General features: G+C 32.2%; 1 long non-coding RNA gene across 1 annotated transcript; it reads left to right on the plus strand.

The window, feature by feature from the left end:
- The first annotated feature begins 279 nt into the window (after window positions 1–279).
- Window positions 280–22635, plus strand: LOC126892669 (uncharacterized). Its single transcript, XR_007700962.1, has 2 exons — window positions 280–729; window positions 21031–22635. It is a non-coding gene; the product is annotated as an uncharacterized LOC126892669 (long non-coding RNA).
- Window positions 22636–23315: the final 680 nt, after the last annotated feature.

A 23315-nucleotide genomic window follows, 5' to 3' on the forward strand; every position in this document is an offset into this window, starting at 1 on the left:
TCAGTAGTTTTTATTTTGATTCATTTAAGTCCAAATCATTATTTTTACAGAATGTGGATATACAATTAATACAATGTTTTTTTTATTGTAGGAAATAATTTTAAATCGTCTGCAACTAGAAGAAACTTGGCAAATTTGATATAATCGGTGATGTCATTTATGAACATAACAAAAAGTAAAGGCCCAAGGATGGAACCTTGCGGTACACCTGACCTGGTTATAAAACTGTCTGAATAGCAGTTCCCAAATTTGATTACATTAGTACGGTTGGTAAGATAAGATTCAAAGAATTTTATAAGTTTGTCAGAAAGTTCATATGACCTCAGTTTTTTTAATAGTACTGAATGATTTACTCTATCAAAGGCTTTTGCTAAACCAGTAAAGATAACATCAACTTGATAATTATTTATGGATGAAGCAATATAGTGACTGAGAATGCACAGATTTGTTTGAGTTGATTTTTTGTTTAATGAAACCATGTTGTTCTTCAATTAAAGTTTTTGAAACATGAGTATACAGTGTATTGTACATAATTTTTTCCAAGATTTTTGAAAGAGAAGGCAATACTGGTATAGGACGATGATTTGATATTAAACTCATATTTCCCGATTTGTGGATAGGAGTTATTCTACCTGCCTTAAGCGCATCCGGAAACGTGCTTGTCTCTAAACATTTATTAAATATCATTTGTAGGGGACGTAACAGGACTTCTGAATATGCCTTAAACAGGTAAGAAGGAATCTCATCTTCACCTATACTGCACTATTTTTTAAAGACTTAATTGCAATATTGATTTCTTCTGGAGTTATAAAATCAACACATAATTGTTCAAGTCCATATTCCTTGTAGGAGTCTGTTATTATTGGATTAGTGTTAGAATGTATAGATTCAAAATAATGTGCAAAAGCATGTTGCTATATCACTTTCAGATTCGTAACATTCATCTTCATGTTTATATTTATATGCTAGTGTTGAATTTGATCTTTTCCCTTTTAGGTACTGCCAAAACTCTTTAGGACTATTATTTATATTACCTTCAATATTTTGAATGTATTCCCTATAACATTTTTTAATAAGTTTTTTAACACCTTTCCTAAGTTCATAAAACTTTTGTAAATATGTGTCATCTTTTTTTGTTCTTAAAAAATTTATTTTTTGATTTAACTTTTTTAATCAATTCTTTTGAATACCAAAAAGGATATTTCCTTGATTGGCTTAACTTCTTATGTGGAATACATTGATCTAGTATATGATAAAGAGTATTATAAAATTGATTGACACATATATCTGGATTATTTGAATTTGAAGTAATACATTCTTGCCAATTAGTGTTGTATATCAGATAATGCAGTTGAATATCCTTTTCCTATATCCTATACCTTTTTTGAAATCATATGTTGATGGTGGTGCAAAGTTTGTGGCATTTACAATAGTTTAATTTGGCGTTTTGAAACAAATGTCAATTTCTAAAGCAGGATGATAACGATCAATATTCAAAAGTGATGTATCTGACTCGATAACATTTGTTTCAGTTAAATTTGTTAAAATTAAATCTAGCATAGAATTCAGATGATTTTTAACATTATTAATTGACTATAAATCATATTCATTGATTAGTGATTCAATAATTTTACCTTTGGGTGTTGCATTTAAAAAATCAAAAGTACTTCCATTTATTTCATGAACGTTGAAATCACCAATTATGTACATATTTTCTGAGAGAAACTTATCACCTTCCTCCAGGCTTTCTAAGAATGATTCATAAACTGAGATATTAGACCCTGACCTAATATACAGGGTGTCCCGAAAAGATTGGTCATAAATTATACCACATATTCTGGGGTCAAAAATAGGTTGCTTGAACCTGACTTACCTATATATACAATAGTGCAAACAAAAAAAGTTACAGCCCTTTGAAGTTACAAAATTAAAATCAATTTTTTTTCATATATCGAAAACTCGTAGAGATTTTTTATTGAAAATGGACATGTAGCATTCTTATGGCAGCAACATCTTAAAAAAAAATTAAAGTGAAATTTGTGCACCCCATAAAAATTTTATGGGGGTTTTGTTCCCTTTAACCCCCCCCCCCCCCAACTTTTGTGTACATTCCAATTAAATTATTATTGTGGCACCATTAGTTAAATACAATATTTTAAAACTTTTTTGCCTCTTAGTACTTTTTCGAAAAGTTAGTTTTTTTGAGATATTTTGAATATTTGTCGAATCCACTACATATTTGTATATGGTTAAGTACGATTATAGAGACCTGTTAATAATCTGAAAATTTATTTGTAATTTACATTTTTAGGTATATTTTGAAAAAGAAGCCACATCTCGATAAAAGGTGACTTAACAAAAAAAAGACTAAGAGGCAAAAAAGTTTTAAAAACACTGTTTAACTAATGGTACCACAATAATAGTTTAATTGGAACGTACACGAACATTTGGGGGGTTTAAAGGAACAAAACCCCCATAAAATTTTTATGTAAACATAATAAAAAAGAAGCTGCATCTCGATAAAAATTGGCTTATCGAAAAAATACTAAGAGGCAAAAAAGGTTTAAAATCGTTGTGTTTAACTAATGGTACCACAATAATGAATTAATTGGAACATACACAAAAGTTTGGGGGGTTTTAGGGAACAAAACCCCCATAAAACTTTTATGGGGTGGACAAATTTCACTATAATTTAGTTTTAAGATGTTCCTGTCATAAGAATTATACATGTTCATTTTTAATAAAAAATCTGCAACAGTTTTCGATATACATATTGAAAAAAATCGATTTTCATTTTGTAACTTCAAAGGGCTTTCAACTTTTTTTGTGAGCACATTTGTACTAAGGTAAGTTATGTTCAATCGAACTATTTGTGACCCCAGAATGTGTGGTATAATTTATGACCAATCTTTTCGGGACACCCTGTATACACAGCCCATTGTAAACATCACACTTTTAACAGTAAACTTTACAAAAACCCATTGAAAGTCTAAGTTATTACTACAACCCAACAAGACTGGTATGTATTTCTTCTTTGCAGCAATGAGAACGCCCCTACCTCTTTGGTCCCCTGCTAGTTTGTATTTTTTTATCATTTCGAAATAAAACGTATCTATCATCCAGTAGCTCTTGGTCTACAGAGTTGTTAAGCCACGTTTCCGTGAGACAAATAATATTAAAATTATTTGACAAAACATTTTCATGTAAAATTTGAGTTTTTTATCGTAGTCCTCGAACGTTTTGATAAAAATATTTACAGGTTTTATTATTTTTCGCCATTAGAGGTAATGAGATCATCTCCTACTTCATCGTTTGATTCATCAAAAAATATGTTCTGATCTCTGTTCAGGCGTTTTAGCAAAGTTAAATCTACGGAAAGTTATCCCAGGTGGCCAGTAATTTTCATTACTCATCTTGGTGTACAATTGGAAGGGTGCACCAATTTTGAATGATGAATATTTCCCAACATTATTTAATTTTTCTACAGTGAATGTAAAACCTTTATTATCATCTTCCAGCCATTTCTGCCACATTTCTGATGTTGATTCGGATTTTGCCAATATAAAACCAAGCAGTTTTAGGAGTTGCCACCCCTGCCGGGAGTCCATTTGACCTATCTGTTTGAGCTGTACTGACTTTTGTCATTCGATTTTTCCCTCTTTTACAAACATCTGACCAATTTTCTTCATTATTTGTTTGAATAATCGCGTCATTATTTTCAGCACCAACGTCCAATTATATGTTTACATTTGAATTTCGGGTTTATTGTTATGCATCCATCTTGTTTATTTTGTTGGCCTTGAACTGCATTTGAGAATTCTTCTTCGTTTTCTTTTAATTGTTCAAATACATTTTTGGTTAATGGTTGGTTTACAAGTGCGGTTGTTTTCGAGGTTGATGTTTCGTCTTGCGCAGTTTGAATATGTTTGGTTTGCAGACTGCGGCTGGTCTTGCCATTTTTATCGTTGTTGTCTATGGTTTTTCTATAATTTTTTAGGGATTTCGTATTTGAATTCTCGTTCACTTCACTTTTTTTGGATCTGATTTGTTTTTCGTTTTCCATATACCTAATTTTATCCAACAATAACTGATTACTTATTTGTAGTACATTATATTGTTTTTATCTTGGACTTCAACAAGTTGTTTCAAATACCTGTTTTCGGTCTCTAATGAGTCTTTTTGACGCTTAAATACTTCGACATTCAGCACAGACAAGCCATTGTAGCACTTTACTTTATTTTCACTTATTACTACTAAATTACTTAGTCTTTTTAAACAATTTTTGTGAAATATTCCATAACAGTTGATGCAAACGCTGACTGCCGGATATTTTGTTATACAACACTTCATTTTTGAACTAATATCAGGCGGACCATCTTTCGGTGTTTGTTCATCACCCGCCATCTTTACTTCTAAAGTAAAGGTGGTATAACAGTATGGAGAACAGTAATGGCGATAGTATACATCCTTGTTTAACCTCTGTTTCTGTTTCAAATTTTCTAGATAGTTTGCCTTGGTGCTGCACTACACTTTTAAAAGTATTGCAACCTTCTTTGATCAAATTTATTTTTATCGGGATGCCTCTATTTTGAAGTAATATCTGTGTATGAGTATGTGATAACAATGATTGTTGTTCTGTAATTATTATTTGTAATGTGCTCCTTAAATCTATGCACAACTGCTCTCTTCTAAACCCATTTTGTTCGTTTATTAGGCCATCATTGATTGTGTTTACTACAATCCTGTTGAGAATTATTTTAGAGAATAGTTTCTCTCCAATTATTGCACAACTTTAAATGTCCTTTTTTGGTATTTCAACTATTACACCTGTTGGGCAGTCGTTCGAATATTTCTGTTCCTTCCATATCTTCTCAGATAGGGGTAATAGTATTTCTGTTGTCATATTCACGTCCGTTTTCTATAGTTCCCCTGTGATTTGGTCTATGCCTGGTGATTTGCTGTTTTTAAGACTCTATTACTTCGATTAATTCCTCTTTGTTTGGTCTATCTGTGTTTATATTAAGTTCCAAAATATTCTCTTTCTCTGGTGCCATTAGGATTTCTTTTCTTTGTATGTTCAGTAATTCTTTAAATTATTCTGCCCACATCTCTGTTCTTCTGTTGTTAGTATTTGTTGTTCTCTACTGTTTATAATATTGTATGTTCTTCTGTTTTCACTTAATTCTCTAATTTTACTACAGAGCCCTTTGCTATTCCCCATCTCTGCTGCTAGTTGTGCTTTTTTGCTATATCCTCAATGTATGTTTGTTTATTTCTCCTAACACTTTACTTGATCTCTTTGGATAATCTCTTTTAGTTCATTTGTAATATTTTTTTTTTTCTGCAATTTGTGTGGCTAGTATTTTCTGTTTGATAGTCTTTCTTTCCTCTATCTTCGAAATATCACCACTCATCCATTTTTTCCTTCCATTTGTTTTATTTCCGAGGACCTCTTGTCCTGTTCTTGTGAATATTTATTTACACTGCTCCCTTGGATCTTGGATCGATTTCTTGTATTTTATTCTTTCTTGCTTTCATTTTAGGATTTGAGCAAATTTGTTCTTGTATTTCCAAGCTTTAATTTGGTAAGTCTAGTTTGTGGTTGAGTATGTAAATTATTTTCTCCTTCTGCATATTTAGTCATACTTTAGCTAATAGGAGGTAGTGGTCTGATCCCACTTCTGCTCCTCTTTTATTATGCACATCTATCATTAATTTACTTATACATATGTGATCTATCTGGCTTACAGTTTTACCATCTGGGGATGGCTATGTGATTTTGTGGCAGTCTTTATGCCATATGAAAGATATTAATTAACAACAATATTACAGTCTATCAAAGGTCTTGTAAACTTTTTTCATTTACGACCCCCATTTGTGATTGCGAGTTTCCTGGAGACCCCATATAAATATAAAAGAAATATAAATAAAATCTCTGATGACCCCAGAATTTTGTATGTGTTCACTGGTACTTTATTATTATACAGTGCTAGTCAAAAGTCCGTACCCCCCCTCGTATCTTTTGAACGATTATACCTATAATAGTGAAATTTGGAGGGAGTAAATAAACGGACGTAAGCTTCTTAACTAGTTATGACAGGTGACGTAATAGTGACAGATGATGTTATAGGGCCACTGTGACCGATAATTTTAAATAGAACCTTATGGCAAGTGATACCTCGTTTGAAAGGTAATTAAAATACCTATTCAGTCATACTAATTTTTTTGGGTTTAGGTTGATTTTTATTTTGGTGAATAAATTAAATAAATATAATATTGTAGTTTCGAATTTAATTAATAAAAATTCAAATGTCCGCCTATGGATTTTTTGTCAAAAAAGTTGACGTTTATTAATTCTCTAGTAGTTTTTACGTCAACGTCAACCTGTTTGACAAGTAATCATAGGCGGAATTTTGAATTTTTATTAATTAAATGCGAAACTACAATTTTATATTTATTTCATTTATTCATCAAAATTAGCTTAAACTCAAACAAAATTAGTATGACTGAATAGGTATTTTCAATACCTTTCAAGCGAGGTATCACTTGCCATAAGGTCCCATTTAAAATTATCGGTCACAGTGGCTCTGTAACGTCATCTGTCACTATTACGTCACCTGTCATTACTGGTTAAGAAGCTTACGTCCGTTTATTTCCTCCTTTCAAATTTCACTATTATAGGAATAATCGTTCAAAAGATACGAGGGGGGGTACGGACTTTTGACTAGCACTGTATATATTACAATTACTATTATTGACATACATAGTTATTTATGATAAGTGTTAAAAGTACACGTTTAAGGCACGCATGTGAAAGTTTGCAGAATGAGCGAAGCGAATTCTGTAATTCACATGAGTGCCTTAAAAATGTACTTTTTAACACGTATATCATACAATATTTTTTCTACAAACGTCTTATAATAATAATAATATGTAAGCACTATGAGCCTAGTAGGCCCATGGCTTTTCCACTCCCTTTTGTCAGTCGCTTTTCTTTCCCAGTTCCTTACGTTAATTCTTCCCATATCTTCTCTAACTCCATTACTCCATCGTGACCTTGGTCTTCCTCTTCGCCTTTTCCCTGCTAATGCACTAGATAGTACCATTCTGGGAATTCTAGATGGAATCATCCTCTGCACATGGCCCAGCCATCTAAGTCTTTGCGCCTTAATTACTGCTAGTATGTTAGGATCTTGATAGAGCTCAGTTAGTTCCTTATTTGTTCTTCTTACCCATTGTCCATTTAAGTTTTTCCCACCGAAGATTTTGCGCAGTATTTTCCTCTCCCAAACTAACACTCTTGGTGTTTTTTTGTTGTGACTTGTGACCCATGTTTCAGAAGCATACGTTACTATCGGCCTTATTACGGTCTTGTAAGTTCTTAGTTTTGCTCTTCGTGATATATTTTTACTTCTTAACAACCCATTAAGAGCAAATATAGCGCGGTTGCCCGACATAATTCTCTTTTGTATTTCTTCTTCACAGTTAGGATCTCTTGTGAAGACAGTTCCTAAGTACTCAAATCTCTCAACTTCTTCGAATTTATACTGTGTTCCCTTCGCTGTTGTCATTGTTATGTATTACCCCCGAACGAATTGCTTATTTGTTCATTCCATATACTTTGTTTTTGCTTCATTTATATACAATCCTTTGGTTGCTGCCCTCTCCTCGAGTTTCACGACTGTTTCTATAAGTTCTATTTTGCTCCTAGCCAAGATTACCAAATCGTCTGCGAATGCCAAGCACTGATGTTTTTTTGTGGTAGATCAGACCTGTTCTATTAATGTTTGCTTCCTGTATAACCTTTTCTAGTAATATGCTAAACATTATAGACGATAGTGGATCACTCTGCCGCACTCCTTGTTTGACCTCCAAGCTTTCTGTTGTAGTATTGTTTATCTTGACTTTATTCATTGTTCTTTGGAGAGTTAATTTTATAATTCTAATAAGCATTGGAGAAACGTCCATGTCTTGCAATGCTGTGAATAATTCGCTTCTTTTCACTCGATCGAAAGCCTGTTTAAAGTCAATGAAAAGAACCATGGTGTCTTTATTATATTCGTAACTTTCAGCCTGTATTTCTCGTAGTGTGAAGACCTGATCCACAGTACTTCTGCCTTTTCTGAACCCACATTGATATTCTCCTATGCTTTTATCAACCTTCGTTGTTAATCTGTTTTTAATATGCATAGCCAATAGTTTATACATTATGTTTAGCAGCGCTATGCCTCGATAATTCTGACAATCAGCCATATTTCCTTTTTTGTGAATAGGACACAGTATTGCTTCTGTCCATTCCTCGGGTAGTATTTCTTGTTCCCATATATTATTAATTAGTTTATGGATTTTGTCTACTAACTGATTTCCTCCAAATTTAATCATTTCAGCCGTTATGCCGTCGCTTCCTGGGCTTTTGTTCATTTTTAATTAATCGATGATATTCTGAATTTCGCTTGTAGTCGGAGCCTGATCCTCTGTTTCCTCGTTGTTATCGTCTGTCTCTTCAGGTCCATTTAGAAGTTCATCAAAGTACTGCTTCCAGCGTTCTAATATCTCTGGTTCACCGATAATCATGTCTCCATTTTTGTCTTTATAATGTACAGTTTTCGGTTGGTGCCCTCGTTTCTCATTTTTTATCCCTTGGTAAAGGTTCCTAATTTGATTATTTTTGTAGCTTTCCTCTATATTTTTCAGTTTAGCTTCATGTTTCTGTTTTTTTTTCGTAGTATTTCTTTGTTTAGTGTAATTTTCCTGCGCTTCTCTTGTTCCTCGAGTTATCATTTTTAATCGTATCTTGGCCCGTTCTTCCAATGATTGTTCACATTCTTCATCAAACCATTCTTTTTGTTTTTTCTTTGTGTTGTCATTGGTGCTGGAAATATTTGCTGCTTCTTTAATTACATCTTTTAATGTTCCCCACATGCATTCTACATTCCTTTCATCAACTATGCTCTCTAATTTGTTGTTAATAATTTGTCCATACAACGTTTGCACACATTCTGTCTGTAATCTGATTGGTTTGTTTCTTTCGTATTTTAATCTCTTTTTATTTCGAAGAGTTGGTACTAATTGGTTCATCCATATTCCGACCAAATAGTGGTCTGAGTCCATATCGGGTCCTCTATATGTTCTCACCTTTGTTATGCAGTGTTCTTCGTTTTTCTCAATTAAAACATGGTCGATCTGGTTGACTGTACGGCCGTCTGGAGATTTCCATGCTCCCTTATAAATGTCCATTAGTTGGTGGTACATACTTTTTATTATAAGTCCCTTTTCTTTGGCAAAATCTACCAGGAAATATCCATTTTCGTTAGTATCTGGAGGTAAACTGTGCTTGCTTATAGTGGGCATTAATATTTCTTCTCTGCCTATTTTGGCATTGGCGTCTCCTAGAATGATCTTCATATCCTACCTGGGTATAGCCTCATATACTTCATCTAATTTGCTATAAAATTGCTCTTTCAAATCTTTTCCCTTTTCCTCCACAAACGTCTTATACAGGGTGATTGATTAGTGTGAGGAAGCTCAGTATATCTGTTATAGTAAAAATTACAAAAAAAAGTTATTGACAAAAATTGTAGGCAGCTTTAAACTCCACATTTTAAAATTAGCTACAATCTTACAGGGTGTTCCATAAGATGGTGGCAGACCAAACTTATGTTTTTTTAAATGGAACACCCTGTATTTTATTTTAAATTTGAAATCTGCTTCACTTCCACATCACAACAATGTAAGGTTTTATTATGTTATACCGGGTATTTAAAAAGTTATAACCAATATTACCTGAAAATCGTATCAAGTTTAACTCCCTGTATAATTAAAAAAGAGCATAGGAACATTGATCTATTGCAACCATAGTTTTTTAATAATTGTTAAAAATTACAAAACATATTCGTTTTCATAATATTCGTTAAATCAAATACAGGGTAAGTCAAAATGCAAGTACATTATTTTCTTGGTAATTTTAAATATAACACCCTGTATTTTATATCACTATCGAAAAGTACTAATATCGTACTTCAAATTTTATGAAGTACTCCCTATACCTAAAGTTATCAGTTTTCTAGAAATTTTTATTTTTCCATCAAAGTATTAATTTGGTAGATATTTTAACGTTAACCCATAATTATTGTGAGTTGGCCATGATTGATTGGTCAGAAACTGACAGTTTGACATTATTGTTTATTAATTCAGTATTGCGGTACACCGTAAATTAGCAATAATCATTATTTAGTAATTCAGTAATTAATTCAATTTAAAATTAGCAGTAATGAATTTTACTACTGATGAAATGGTAGATATGATCTGGATTTTGGGGGAATGCAATAAAAATTCATTACTATCAGCTAGAATTTATCAAGAACGGTTTCCAAAAAGGCGGCAACCTAGACAAGATACATTTGAAAAATTGAAAGATCGATTTAACCGCACTGGTTCAGTGGATTATGAAAAACATGAACGAACAAAAACTAGTGTGACAGAGGAAAACGAAATGAGTGTGTTGATGGCAGTTACAGAAAACCCACACACAAGTATAAGGAGTATTTCCAATGAAGAAGAACTTAGTTACTGCTCTGGTCAAAACATTCTATCTAAAAACAAGATGCACCCTTATCATATTCAAAAGCACCAAGAATTAAATAATGATGATTTTCAGAAACGAATAGTATTTTGTGAATGGGCTTTAGAACAAATTAATGAGCAGAGAGATTTTTTTGATTATGTCCTATTTGGTGATGAAGCTACATTCCATCGAAACGGTTCTGTTAATAGGCATAACTTTCACTACTATTCAACAAGTAATCCATACCACATAGTAACACATAGTCAAACAAGATGGTCTCTAAATGTGTGGGGAGGTATCGTCGGTAACCATGTAGTAGGACCATATTTTTTTGAAGATAATTTAAATGGTGAGATTTATTTAGATTTTATCGTAAATCAGTTACCGATATTATTAGAAGAGGTTCCACTTAATATACGTGAACAAATGTGGTTTCTACATGACGGTGCTCCTGCGCACCACAACGAATTAGTACGTGGTGAACTTAATGATCAGTTTGGTGAAAGATGGATCGGAAGGGATGGACCAGTAAGGTGGCCCCCAAGGTCACCAGAGTTCAATAAAATGGACTCATTTTTTTGGGGTTACGTTAATAACGAAGTATATAAAATACCTGCAACAACAAGAGATGATATGAAAAATAGAATCCGAATTGTATTTCAGAATATTTTTTTACTAATGCTTAGTAATGTAAGCAACTCTTTCAATTACCGCTTTCAAGTATGCATAGATGTTTTTGGGGAGGTCATTTTGAACACCTTACTTAAGTAAGATAAGTTAAAATTAGTGTTGTTTTTTATTTTTTTGTGTTATTTTTTTTTTAATTTTGCGTCGGTTATTTTTTATAAATTTTATTTAAAATAAATTGTTTTCTTTTCTGTGTCGTTATTTCGTTACTGAATTAATAAACAATAATGTCAAACTGTCAGTTTCTGACAAATCAATCATGGCCAACTCACAATAATTATTGGTAAACGTTAAAATATCTACCAAATTAATACTTTGATGAAAAAATAAAAATATCTAGAAAACTGATAACTTTAGGTATAGGGAGTACTTCATAAAATTTGAAGTATGATATTAGTACTTTTCGATAGTGATGTAAAATACAGGGTGTTATATTTAAAATTACCAAGAAAATAATGTACTTGCATTTTGACTTACCCTGTATTTGATTTAACGAATATTATGAAAACGAATATTTTTTATAATTTTTAACCATTATTAAAAAACTATGGTTGCAATAGATCAATGTTCCTATACTTCTTTTTAATTATACAGGGAGTTAAACTTTATACGATTTTCATGTAATATTGGCTATAACTTTTTAAGTACCCGGTATAACATAATAAAACTTTACATTGTTGTGATGTGGAAGTGAAGCAGATTTCAAATTTAAAATAAAATTCAGGGTGTTCCATTTAAAAAAAGATAAGTTTGGTCTGCCACCATCTTATGGAACACCCTGTAAGATTGTAACTAATTTTAAAATGTGGAGTTTAAAGCGGCCTACAATTTTTGTCAGTAACTTTTTTTTGTAATTTTTACTATAACAGATCTACTGAGCTTCCTCACACTAATCAATCACCCTGTATATCAACATTATAATTTACAATTATAATTTATTCATTCTCAATTACAGGACAATATCTACAAAAGCTTTTACTTGAACTTGACTGACATTCCATTTTTATATTTTTCTTGACATTACATCAAAACTGCCTATACTGTATATACTGTATGTTGTATATTCTAACCAATTTTAATATGTAGTTTTTTTCTACAAACGTGTTAAAAATGCATTAAATTTTAAAAAACCTTTTAAACTACCTTTTTCAAATCGTGCAAGTTGTACTATTAATATTAATGTTAATAAATGAAACATAAATATTTTGACGTTTCACAATTTTGACAATTCACTTTTAACTGCAGTGCCTTAAAATTTTTAAAGCACTAGTGCTTTAAAGTAGCATTTTTAACGCTCCTATGGAGTGCTAAAAATTGCATTTTTAACACGGTTGTAGAAAAAATGCTTTATTGATATATTTTATAATATATTAGTCGTAGATGTTACATACTATTTATACTCATACAGGCATCTGTCATAAAAATGACAGCCTTAAAATTGATTTAGCCTTAAAATATTAGATGATTTATTTTATTGATTATTTATACAGTACAGCATATTGATTTTAATTAGTATATTGAGGCATATTATTAATATATTTCGCCAAGTAATAAAAACCGATTCACGTCGTTAATTTGAATAAAGAATTATAAATATTATTTGTACAGTAAACAAACGCAAAAAAAATATCTAACAAGAAATTATATGAGTACAGGGCAAAAACAAGGAATATCACTCTTTTATGAATTTTGGCTTTTCTCGCCAGTTGGTAGCAAAAACTGAGTACTTATCAACTAGCCTATCGATTCAGGACAAAACCAGAAATATCAGTCTATACATTTCTAATAATTTGTATCCAGGTGAAGACCCAGGATTGTCTGCCCGCCATATAAGTTCATATAGATTAATATTATATTAATATTATAGAATACAAACTGCTAGAATTCTGCTAAGAATCTCCTAAGTAGTTTTTAGATATCATAAGAATTAAACCTTTATTGGTGTTTATCTCAATATGTATAAAATGTGACATTCCTTGTTTTTCCCTTGTACTCTTCATATATGGTAGGGGAGGAAAGTATGCTAAATGTGCAGTCACTCGAGCGCTGTGGGGACCTATTGGGTTGTGATAATTAGGTCCTAAAACCAAAAAAAGTTAAATAAAATTTTCCATTTTCGTGGGGAGTTTCCATTTTTTAATTTAATTTTCCATTTCCAACAATCTTTTTTTCCGATTATAGCGCCATCTATCCATAATTCGAAAAAAATGTTTCGAATAAAAGTTGCTTATTTTTATGTAAAGAATCCAAACCTAATTTTTCTGATAGACCCTTTACATATGGTATTGTTCTTATCCTTGAGTCACTCTTTTTGGGTGTAGCTGGGTTGCTTGTGTTGTATTTATTGTTGTTTCCTTTCTTCTATCTTATGGAATTCCTTGTTTATAAATGACACTGGACAGTTATTTTTTGTTAAGACTTTAGTTAGCAGGTTCTTTTCTTGAAATGCCTTTTCGTTGGAACAGCTATTTTGTGCTTTGTCATAATATAATGAATTGATGATTCCTTTTTTGATGTTTACATTGTGGTTTGAGTGGAAGTTGTGGGTATACAGAAAGCCAACCCATACATGTTGGGGTGGGTTGGTTTTCTGTATACTTTGGTTGCATATCCTGCAACTTGTTTGGTGATTAGCATATCCAGGAAAGGAAATCAATTGTTTTCCACTTTTTCCAAGGTGAATTTGATCCATTCTTCTTGATTGTTTATTTCAGTCAGGAATTTACTTAATGCTTCTAGTCCACGAGGCCAAATGGAAAACACATCCTCCAAATATCTCCATTATACTGTAGGTTGTTTGTGTACAATATTCTGTTCGAAATCCTCCATGAATATATCAGCTAATAATGGAGATAAGGATGAGCTCATGGCTAATACGAAGTTTTGCTCATAGAAATCATTATTGAGTTGGAAGTATGTAGGTGTTATCTGTGCATAATGATAGTAGTTCCATGATATCTGATACATTCACTTTGGTTCTGGTTGTCAATGTGTTGTCCCTCTCTAGTTTAACTCTTATTACTTTTAGCGTTTTTTTCAATGGTTCATTGGTAAAAAGGCTACTCTAATCATGATATCACTTACTAACCTTTTTACCAATTTACCATTTGAAAAAAAAAACGCTGAAAATGATTGGAGTTAAACTAGAGAGGGACGATATATGTATATTGACAATCAGAACCAACCCACCAGGTGTGCCAAAATGTCAAAAAGACATGTTCAGTTGGATCGGTTCTTACTCCTATTGTGGCAGTAAAATCGCCACATATCGTAAAATGTTCGTGGTCTTCTTTAACAGCAGTGTACAAGTCGTCATAACGAATTCTATACTAGGGTGGGCCGTTGAGTAATGTGTTTTTATTTTGTTTTTTTAATTAAGTTTCCTGACCACAGAAAAGATTTATGATAAGATAACTTACTTCACAGTGTTTTGTTTTATAATTAATTTTATTTTTTTCCACTGCCACCGAGCTGTATAAGAATAGGATTTTTTCGAAAAAATCTAATCATCTAATAAATGGCAAATTAGTTTTTTTTATTTATTATGGTCGCCTGAGCCAAAAAGCGTGTTTGATAAGATAACTGCCATCATAGTATGTATTTTGACCGATAAATAATTTTTCCACTACCACAGAGCTATATAAACCTAAGGATTATTCAAAAAAACTATACAGTGCGTCCATAAAGTAACGCCTAAATTCGTTATTTCGTAAACCGGCTACTTTAAGGAAAATTACCGAAACAGGTCGATTTTTATTTTTAAATTACGATTTTTTGGCATATATATCATACCAGTGGCGTCATCCATCTGGGCGTGATGACGTAATCGATGATTTTTTTAAATGAGAATAGGAGTCATGTGATAGCTCATTTGAAAGGGTATTCAATAGGGATGTTCACAAAAAATTAAAAAGTCATTTCAAACATGTAAAACGATTAAGAAACACCCTAGGAATAATTGTCCAAAATTTCAACAAAATTGAAAAAGCCTTTCTATAAAAAATCTTTATTAGAAATCTAGCATTATTTTAAATTTCAAGAACGCTTCTCTATTGGCCTGACGTCACTAGTTGCATACCCCAAGCGCGCGCCATTCTCATAGTGTTACTGTTTACCTGTTTGACGTTTCAGGTCATTTTATTTTGTTCTCTTCTTGTTTTATCAGGGTTAAAGTGGAGTTTTATAGTGAATTTGTTTAGTTTAAAGTGGATAGACTGTTTGTAAGGACATATTTTGAAGAAGGTTTTCAGAAAGCCGATTCGTATAAACTACCGACTGTAGTGTAGATGTAACAATGGTGTATGATTTATTGGCATCTTGTAAAAAAATAAATATCACACTACCACAGCTTTACTGAGTGTACATTCCATATAATTTTCCATGTCTTCTTTAAGCTAAAAAAATAAATGCTTAATACTCCACAAAAAAAAAATAGAGAAAGTTGTATGCATGCATTGTACGCATGCATATTGTATACATACATTGGCTGGTTATTATTTTACCTTGGTTAGGTGTATTAAAAATATTTTTATTCTTCTTCATGTGCCTTGTCCGTTGTGGACGTTGGCTATCATCATGGCAATTTTAATTTCATTTGAGGCGTTTCTGAATAACTCGATCGATTTTTGTCCAAATCATTGGCGTAAGTTTTTAAGTCATGAGTGTCTTTTCTTCCGGGTCCGCGTTTGCTCTCTATTTTACCTTGCGTTATCAGTTGGAGTATACGATATTTATCATGCCTCATGATATGACCGAAATATTTAAGTTTTCGTTTCTTAATTGTAAAAGAGATTTCTTTTTGTTTTCCCATTCGATGCAATACCTGTACGTTGGTGTGGGTCGCCCAGGATATTTTGAGGATACGTGGGTACACCCACATCTCGAATGCCTCTAGCTTTTTCATTAATGTTTCCATTATTGTCCAGGCCTCTGCGCCATATAGCAAGACCGGAAATAATAACATTTTAGCAGCCGCATTTTTAGTGGGAGAGATATTATGTCGCATGTTGTTAAATGTTGCTATGCCCTTTTCAACTCTAGATCTTATTTTGGTTGTTTCGTATTTCGAGTTGACAACTGTTCCAAGGTAAAAAATATTTTTGAACTTGGGTATTATACATTTTCATTTCAACCAATCTTTTCACTAAATTATTAATTATTTTAATATAATATAAAGTCATACCTACATCCACATGTAGTTATTTCAAGGTTTACTTTTACTGTATGTATTATTAGAATCCCGTTTTTAGGAATATCCCAGTTTAAGGAATACAAATTTGAGGTCCCGAAACTTTTTCATTTACTCTTTAAGGGGGTAGGTGCTAAATCTTGCTCCAATGCTATTTAAATTCATTGATTTTTTTCGAATCCTGAGAAAACTAATAAGTATTTTTGAAAAATGTAAATGCAGAAAGAACAATTACATTATTACCAAGGGCCGAAAGTCTCTGGAAAACTTCTATAATGTTTATTTTATTAAGCTAGTTCTTTAAGTTAGTTATTTTAAGTTCTAGCTGCAACAAACCATTTCTTTTTCTGTTTTAAATTGGCTGGAACGGTAATAAAAATCTTGTCAGAACTGTTTTTTGATGTATTTACACACCCAGGAACAAAACACCACTTATTTGGCTTTATTTTTAATAATTAAATACGTAAAAAACTGCGCACATTCAAATATACTGAGTAAATAAGTATACAAAACTAGTCGTCGATCAAAGACGTTACGACTGCTGACGTCACAGACCGTAGCCTCGCTGCAGGGTACCGTTTTTCTAGCCTCCAAGAAAATCAACATTATGAACTCATTTATCTTAAAAAATATACATTTTTAAACAGTTTTATGATTGTTACGTTTTTATATACCTTGTAATCTATTGAATTTAACTATATTTAAAAATTAGTGAACATCCCTATTCTCTATCCAATAATATAAACATTAACATAATTAAAAAAAAAATGGTTATTCATTTTTTATTTTTTGATTAACATAATTATTTATACAGGGTGTTCAAAAAACATTTTTTCAATTAAAATCAGTGAGACAAAAAGAAGAGTATAATATAATTATTTAATTCAAAATACATTTTACTACTGTCAGTAAACAAAAAAAAAATTTATTTGACAAATAAACATTGATTTTCGCTTAAACGAAATGTTCAAACTGCCAAGCGACAGGTGGGTGGCAGCTTTAACATTGAATTTAAGCAAAAATCAATGTTTATTTCTCAAATAAACATTTTTTTCTGTTTTCTAACAACAGTAAAACGTATTTTGAATTAAATAAATTACATACATTCTTTTTTTTGTCTCAATTATTTTAATTTAAAAAATGTTTTTTTTAAGACCTTGTATAAATAATTAAGTTAATGTTTATATTAGTGAATAGAGAATTATATACCCTGTCAAATGAGCTATCACATGACCCCTATTCGCATTTAAAAAAATCATCGATTACGTCATCACGCCCAGATGGATGACGTCACTAGTATGATATATATGCCAAAAAATCTGAATCTAAAAATAAAAATCGACCTGTTTATGGATTTTTCATTAATGTCGCTGCTTTACGAAATAATGATTTTATGCGTTACTTTATGGAAGCACTGTATTTTTTTGTATGGTAGATTTTTTTTGCATATAAAAAAATAAATTAAGCTAAAGCTGACTTTGGTTTGAACACAAAAAGTAAACGAAAATACTCCCTCTCAACCGCTTGTGTGTGACAGTGGTATGCTGTTATATTATGCCAAAAGACTGGTGTCGGGATTTTCAACAGCTTCCCTTAGTTGGTCTTTTGATAGCTTTATAGCTACACGAGGCTCTGTTCATAAAATTTTCTGACAGTCAATAATCTCAAAAGTATTCCTTAGCGCAAAAAAAATAATTCTGCTACTATGAAATACCGCTTATCTTTGTAATTAAATTATTTCCTCTTAAAAATTGTTTAAAATCCCAGTTGTCTTATGTTTTTACGTTCACCAAATAATAGCATAATCAAAATAATATTCTCTGGACTGCCAAAGTATCCCTTTCCTTAAATATTTTTGTAGACTATATCTTTTAATTCTGGTATTAAGAAGAGGTCTGCTCGCAGAGTCATATTGTCTTCAATAGATGTCTTGCACTATAAAGTCATGATGGTTGAGTCTTAATGCAAAACCACATGGGCGCATACACTTTTATTCTAAAATGGCCTAGTATTTGCAAATTTTCCGAGGGGTTTCCGAAAGCAGTGGTAAGCCAGCAAGAATGAACCATTTTCCCAGGTTGTCTCTTAGAAAGTTGTTCTGAACAAACACCACTTTCTGTTTTGACAAATATCGTACAGAAATTCTTGATCTGTACTAAGATTGTCACTGCGGAAATCGTCAGCTGATGATTCTACTTTTGAAAATGAAGCTAAGATAGAGTTTCGCAAACATACAGTTGTTCTCCAAGAGGCCCGAAAATGCATGTGGTCCACTGGTACTGCTATCCAGTTGTTGAAATAGATGTATTATAGGCAACTTGTTGGCAGACAAACCACTGCAGGGACCTTTCGATTTTATTCTCCAGTAGGTAACAATATAATGCCTCCTTTACGCCTGTATTTATTATAGTACCGTTCAGTACAGAAGCGTTGACGTCCAAGGTTACGTTATTTTAGAAGTGAAATAACGATTGGTAATGTTAACTTTTTTACACTATCGTATATTTTATTTGAGTATATCATCACATTTTTTGAAGTAGGTTTCTAAATTAATTTTTGTCTATTTATTATTTAGTGGCGACATAGCCAAATAAAGTATAGGTTAGTATATAACGTATACATGAACCAGCCACAACAATACAGATTTTATTTAAACTTTTTTTGGGGTACAAAATAAATAACCCTGATGTTTCAAAAATTAGGTAATAAAAAAATGAATATCTGTGTTTGAAAAAGTTAATTTTTTTATTTTTTCCACTGCCACAATGACGTTTTATATTACAATAATATAGAGCCTTTGTGGGAGTGGAGAAAAATATTTTTAGCTACTCATTTTGGGCTTAAAATTTGTGTTTTAGTACAACGCAACTTTTTTTGACCTCAGGTGTTGTTATTTTACATGGATGTTACAAAGATGGCGTTACATGTTTTACATGGATTTTACAAAGATGGAGTTACTACAAATAAAATGGTATCTTTGGATGGTGAAATGATTGTGAAAAGTAATAGTTTTAAGTACCTAGGATCGGTATTACAGAGTAATCGCGAAATAGATGGAGATGCATGCAGTAGAATTAGGGCTGGATGGATGAAGTGGAAAGAAGCGAGTGGTGTGTTGTGTGACAGAAAAATTCCAATGAAGCTGAAGGGAAAATTCTATAAAACAGCCATAAGACCGGCTATGATGCACGGAACTGAATGTTGGGCAGTGAAAAAGAAAGAGGAACAACGAATGCATGTGGCGGAAATGAGAATGCTTAGATGGATGAGTGGAGTGACAAAGAAGGATAAAATTAGAAATGAGTATATTAGGAGAAGTCTAGGTGTGGCACCAATTGATGCCAAAATGAGAGAGCATAGGTTAAGATGGTTTGGTCATGTTCAACGTCGAGACGTTAATCACCCAATACGAAGAATAGCTAAAGTGCAGATTCCTGGAAGGAGTAGGAGAGGAAGACCAAAGAAGACCTGGGGGGAGACGATAAGGCAGGACATGTTGGTAACAGGGATTAACATTGATATGACCCAAGATAGAATTGTGTGGAGAAATGCAATTAGGGAAGCCGACCCCGCATAGGGATAAGGCAAAGAGAATGATGATGATGATGTGTTGTTATTTTACATAAAAAACATTTTCGGTACAGCCTACTCTTTACCTCCATTTCCATTGTTCTCTCCAACTTAATAGAAAATGGGATCAGGCTTTAACTCCAACTATATTTTTTCTTCTGATAGCAGGGTTCTTGCATAAGTTGTAATTTTAAGTGATATATTTTTGTCCCCAGAATCCGCGGGACTGACTGAATCTATCAGTGGGAGATTCCAATTTTTAAATACTACTCATTTGGGGTAAATCCATTTTTGTTTCCAAATCAATTGATGGGTTTGTTATGTCGGTGTTGTCAATTCCCATTAAATATAGTAAATATCCTTAATTTTTTTATTCACCTGATGGCAAGTAACTATCCTTAACGTAAAACTCATAATAAAGAAAGCATTTCAGAAGCATTATTAAAATTACGAAATATCTTATAAACACCAAAGAATTGCAAAAATCTTGTGATGAACCAACATTAACATTTAGGGCCGCCGCACATGGACGGTTGAGGCAGTTTACCACTCAGCGACATACACGGACAGCTCGAGCGGTCGTTGTAGTCAGTTGGATCGGTCGATTGTTGACTGCTCGATTTGTAACTGCTGAAGCAGTTGACTTTTCCGCAGTCGAATCACAGATTCTGACGAGGAAGCACTCGTAAAAGAGCTATCGACTGCTCCTATCGCAGTCAACAGCTCAAGCAGTCAGTGTATGTCTTGCAACTTTCACGAGCTGTCGACAGCACGATGGAATTTCATCGTGCTGTTTACAGCTTGAAGCAGTCGCGATTGCTCGAGCTGCCCTGTGTATGGCAGCGAATATAAGATTATTGTTCACCGCGCGGTCGCAGCTTCAAGTAGTCGATCTCAACTGCTTGAAGCTGTCCGTGTACGGCCGACCTTAGATCATGTTTATACTAATTTTAATTTTTTATTATTTTGAAATATATAGATGTTGATTTACTCATAGACATAGTTCTGTTTTTTTTTTCAGGTTAAGAGCAGAAACAGTGTCTGGATACATATAAATGAATTTTTGGTAGTAAGGACTGCAGGCCTCATAGAGCTTGGTTTTCTGCTTGCCACACAAGCTTTTTTTCCGTAGATGCAATTTTAAGTTTGGCCTTTTCTATGGATTCATAGTAATAATATGCTGGTGTATCGGGTCGACACTCAAGAATGCACAATATTACACGATAACAGGTTTAAGACCCAGACATAGCGTCATGTGTCTAGAAAAAAGAGTGGCGATAGTATTCAAAATCTTGATTTAATGTGTATAAATGTACTTCCTTTATAGTCCATGTGGTGAGACCGCTCCCGTCTGGAAAAATTTTTGATTCGGTTTCTTTGTGGATTCCTATTTAAAAATGTCCTTTTTAAACAAATCTGAAGGGTACCGGGCGGAATTTTTGGGCAGAAATTGTTTAAACAATTTTTTTAAACAAATACAAAAGATCACGATTTTTTGCTCTGAAATATATATTTTTAGGTTTTTTGGGTCATTCTTAACAAGAAAGGTGTCTTGTAAATTTTCTCAAAAATAGATAGTTTTCGAGTTATAAGCGATTTAAAATCTGAAAAATGCGAAAATACGCATTTTCGAGGCTTAAAAGCTCATATTTAAATTAGTATTTTTGAGGTGGCCATATACTTAAATTGAAGTTGAAACATTCAGCTTCAAGATTCTGAAGAATGATCGCGTCTAACCTTAATTTAAATCGTTGTTTTTAAATTGTTAAATATGCATGTCCATCCGATTTTTTTGCCGGTGCGGCGCGCTCTATTCCAAAAAAAACCCTATTTTCCTCCAAAAAATATTTTTTATAGATTCTTTGGGGCATTCTAAATAAAAAAAGTTTCTTGACATTTTTCTGAAAAGTTAATAGTTTTAAAGTTATAAGCGATTTAAAAACCGAAAATACGTTTTTTGTCATTTTTCCGATTTTAAATCGCTTATAACTTTAAAACTATTAACTTTTGAGAAAAATGTCAAGAAACTTATTTTATTTAGAATATCCCAAAGAATCTAGAAAAAATATTTTTCGGAGGATAATAGGAGATTTTTGAAATAGAGCGCGCCGCACCGGCAAAAAAATCGGATAAACATGCATATTTAACAATTAAAATATAACGGTATAATTTAAAGTTAGACGTGATCACTCTTCAGAATCTTGAAGATGAATGTTTAACCTTCAAATTAATTATCTGGCAACCTCAAAAATACTAATGTAAATATGAGTATTTAAGCCTCGAAAATGCGTATTTTCGCATTTTTCAGATTTTAAATCGCTTATAACTCGAAAACTATCAATTTTTGAGAAAAATTACAAGATTTCTTGTTTAGAATGACCCAAAAAACCTAAAAATACATATATCAGAGCAAAAAAAGGTGATCTTTTGTATTTGTTTAAAAAATTGTTTAAACAATTTCTGCCCAAAAATTCCGCCCGGCACCCTTCAGATTTGTTTAAAGGGGACATTTTTGAATAGGAATCCACAAAGAAACCGAATCAGAATTTTTTTCAGACGGGAGCGGTCTCACCACATGGACTATTAATCCTTTAATTAATGTATTAATATTAAATATTATTTGTTATGTTGTTTTTTTATATCCAGTTCCAGGGTTATCAAGTTTTATTCAAATGGTTCAAGGAGTAGATAAAAGTTTTTTTTACTAACCATTCCGTCAGGATCGGCTTTGAAAAATGTAACTGAAAAATAGATAAACATCAAGGATTGCAACACCAAAGACAATTTCTGCATATATATTTATTTATAATAATCATTACGTTAGTATTTGCTTCAAATTTGAAAAGCGAATTTATGATTATATATGTATGTGTATACAGGGTGTAACAAAAATACAGGTCATAAATTAAACCACATATTCTGGGACCAAAAATAGTTCAAATGAACCTAACTTACCTTAGTACTAATATGCACATAAAACAAAATTTACAGCCCTTTGAAGTTACAAAATGAAAATCGATTTTTTCGAATATATTGAAAAATATTAGAGATTTTTTATTGAAAATGGACATGTGGCATTCTCATGGCAGGAACATCTTAAAGAAAAATTATAGTGAGATTTGTGCACCCATAAAAATTTTATGGGGGTTTTGTTCCTTTAAACCCCCCCAAACTTTTCTGTACGTTCCAATTAAATTATTATTGTGGTACCATTAGTTAAATTCGATATTTTTAAAACTTTTTTGTCTCTTAGTATTTTTTCGATAAGGCAGTTTTTATCGAGTTGCGGCTTCTTTTTAATATGTC

This window comes from Diabrotica virgifera, chromosome 9, assembly GCF_917563875.1.
Source record: "Diabrotica virgifera virgifera chromosome 9, PGI_DIABVI_V3a".
Taxonomy (NCBI): domain Eukaryota; kingdom Metazoa; phylum Arthropoda; class Insecta; order Coleoptera; family Chrysomelidae; genus Diabrotica; species Diabrotica virgifera.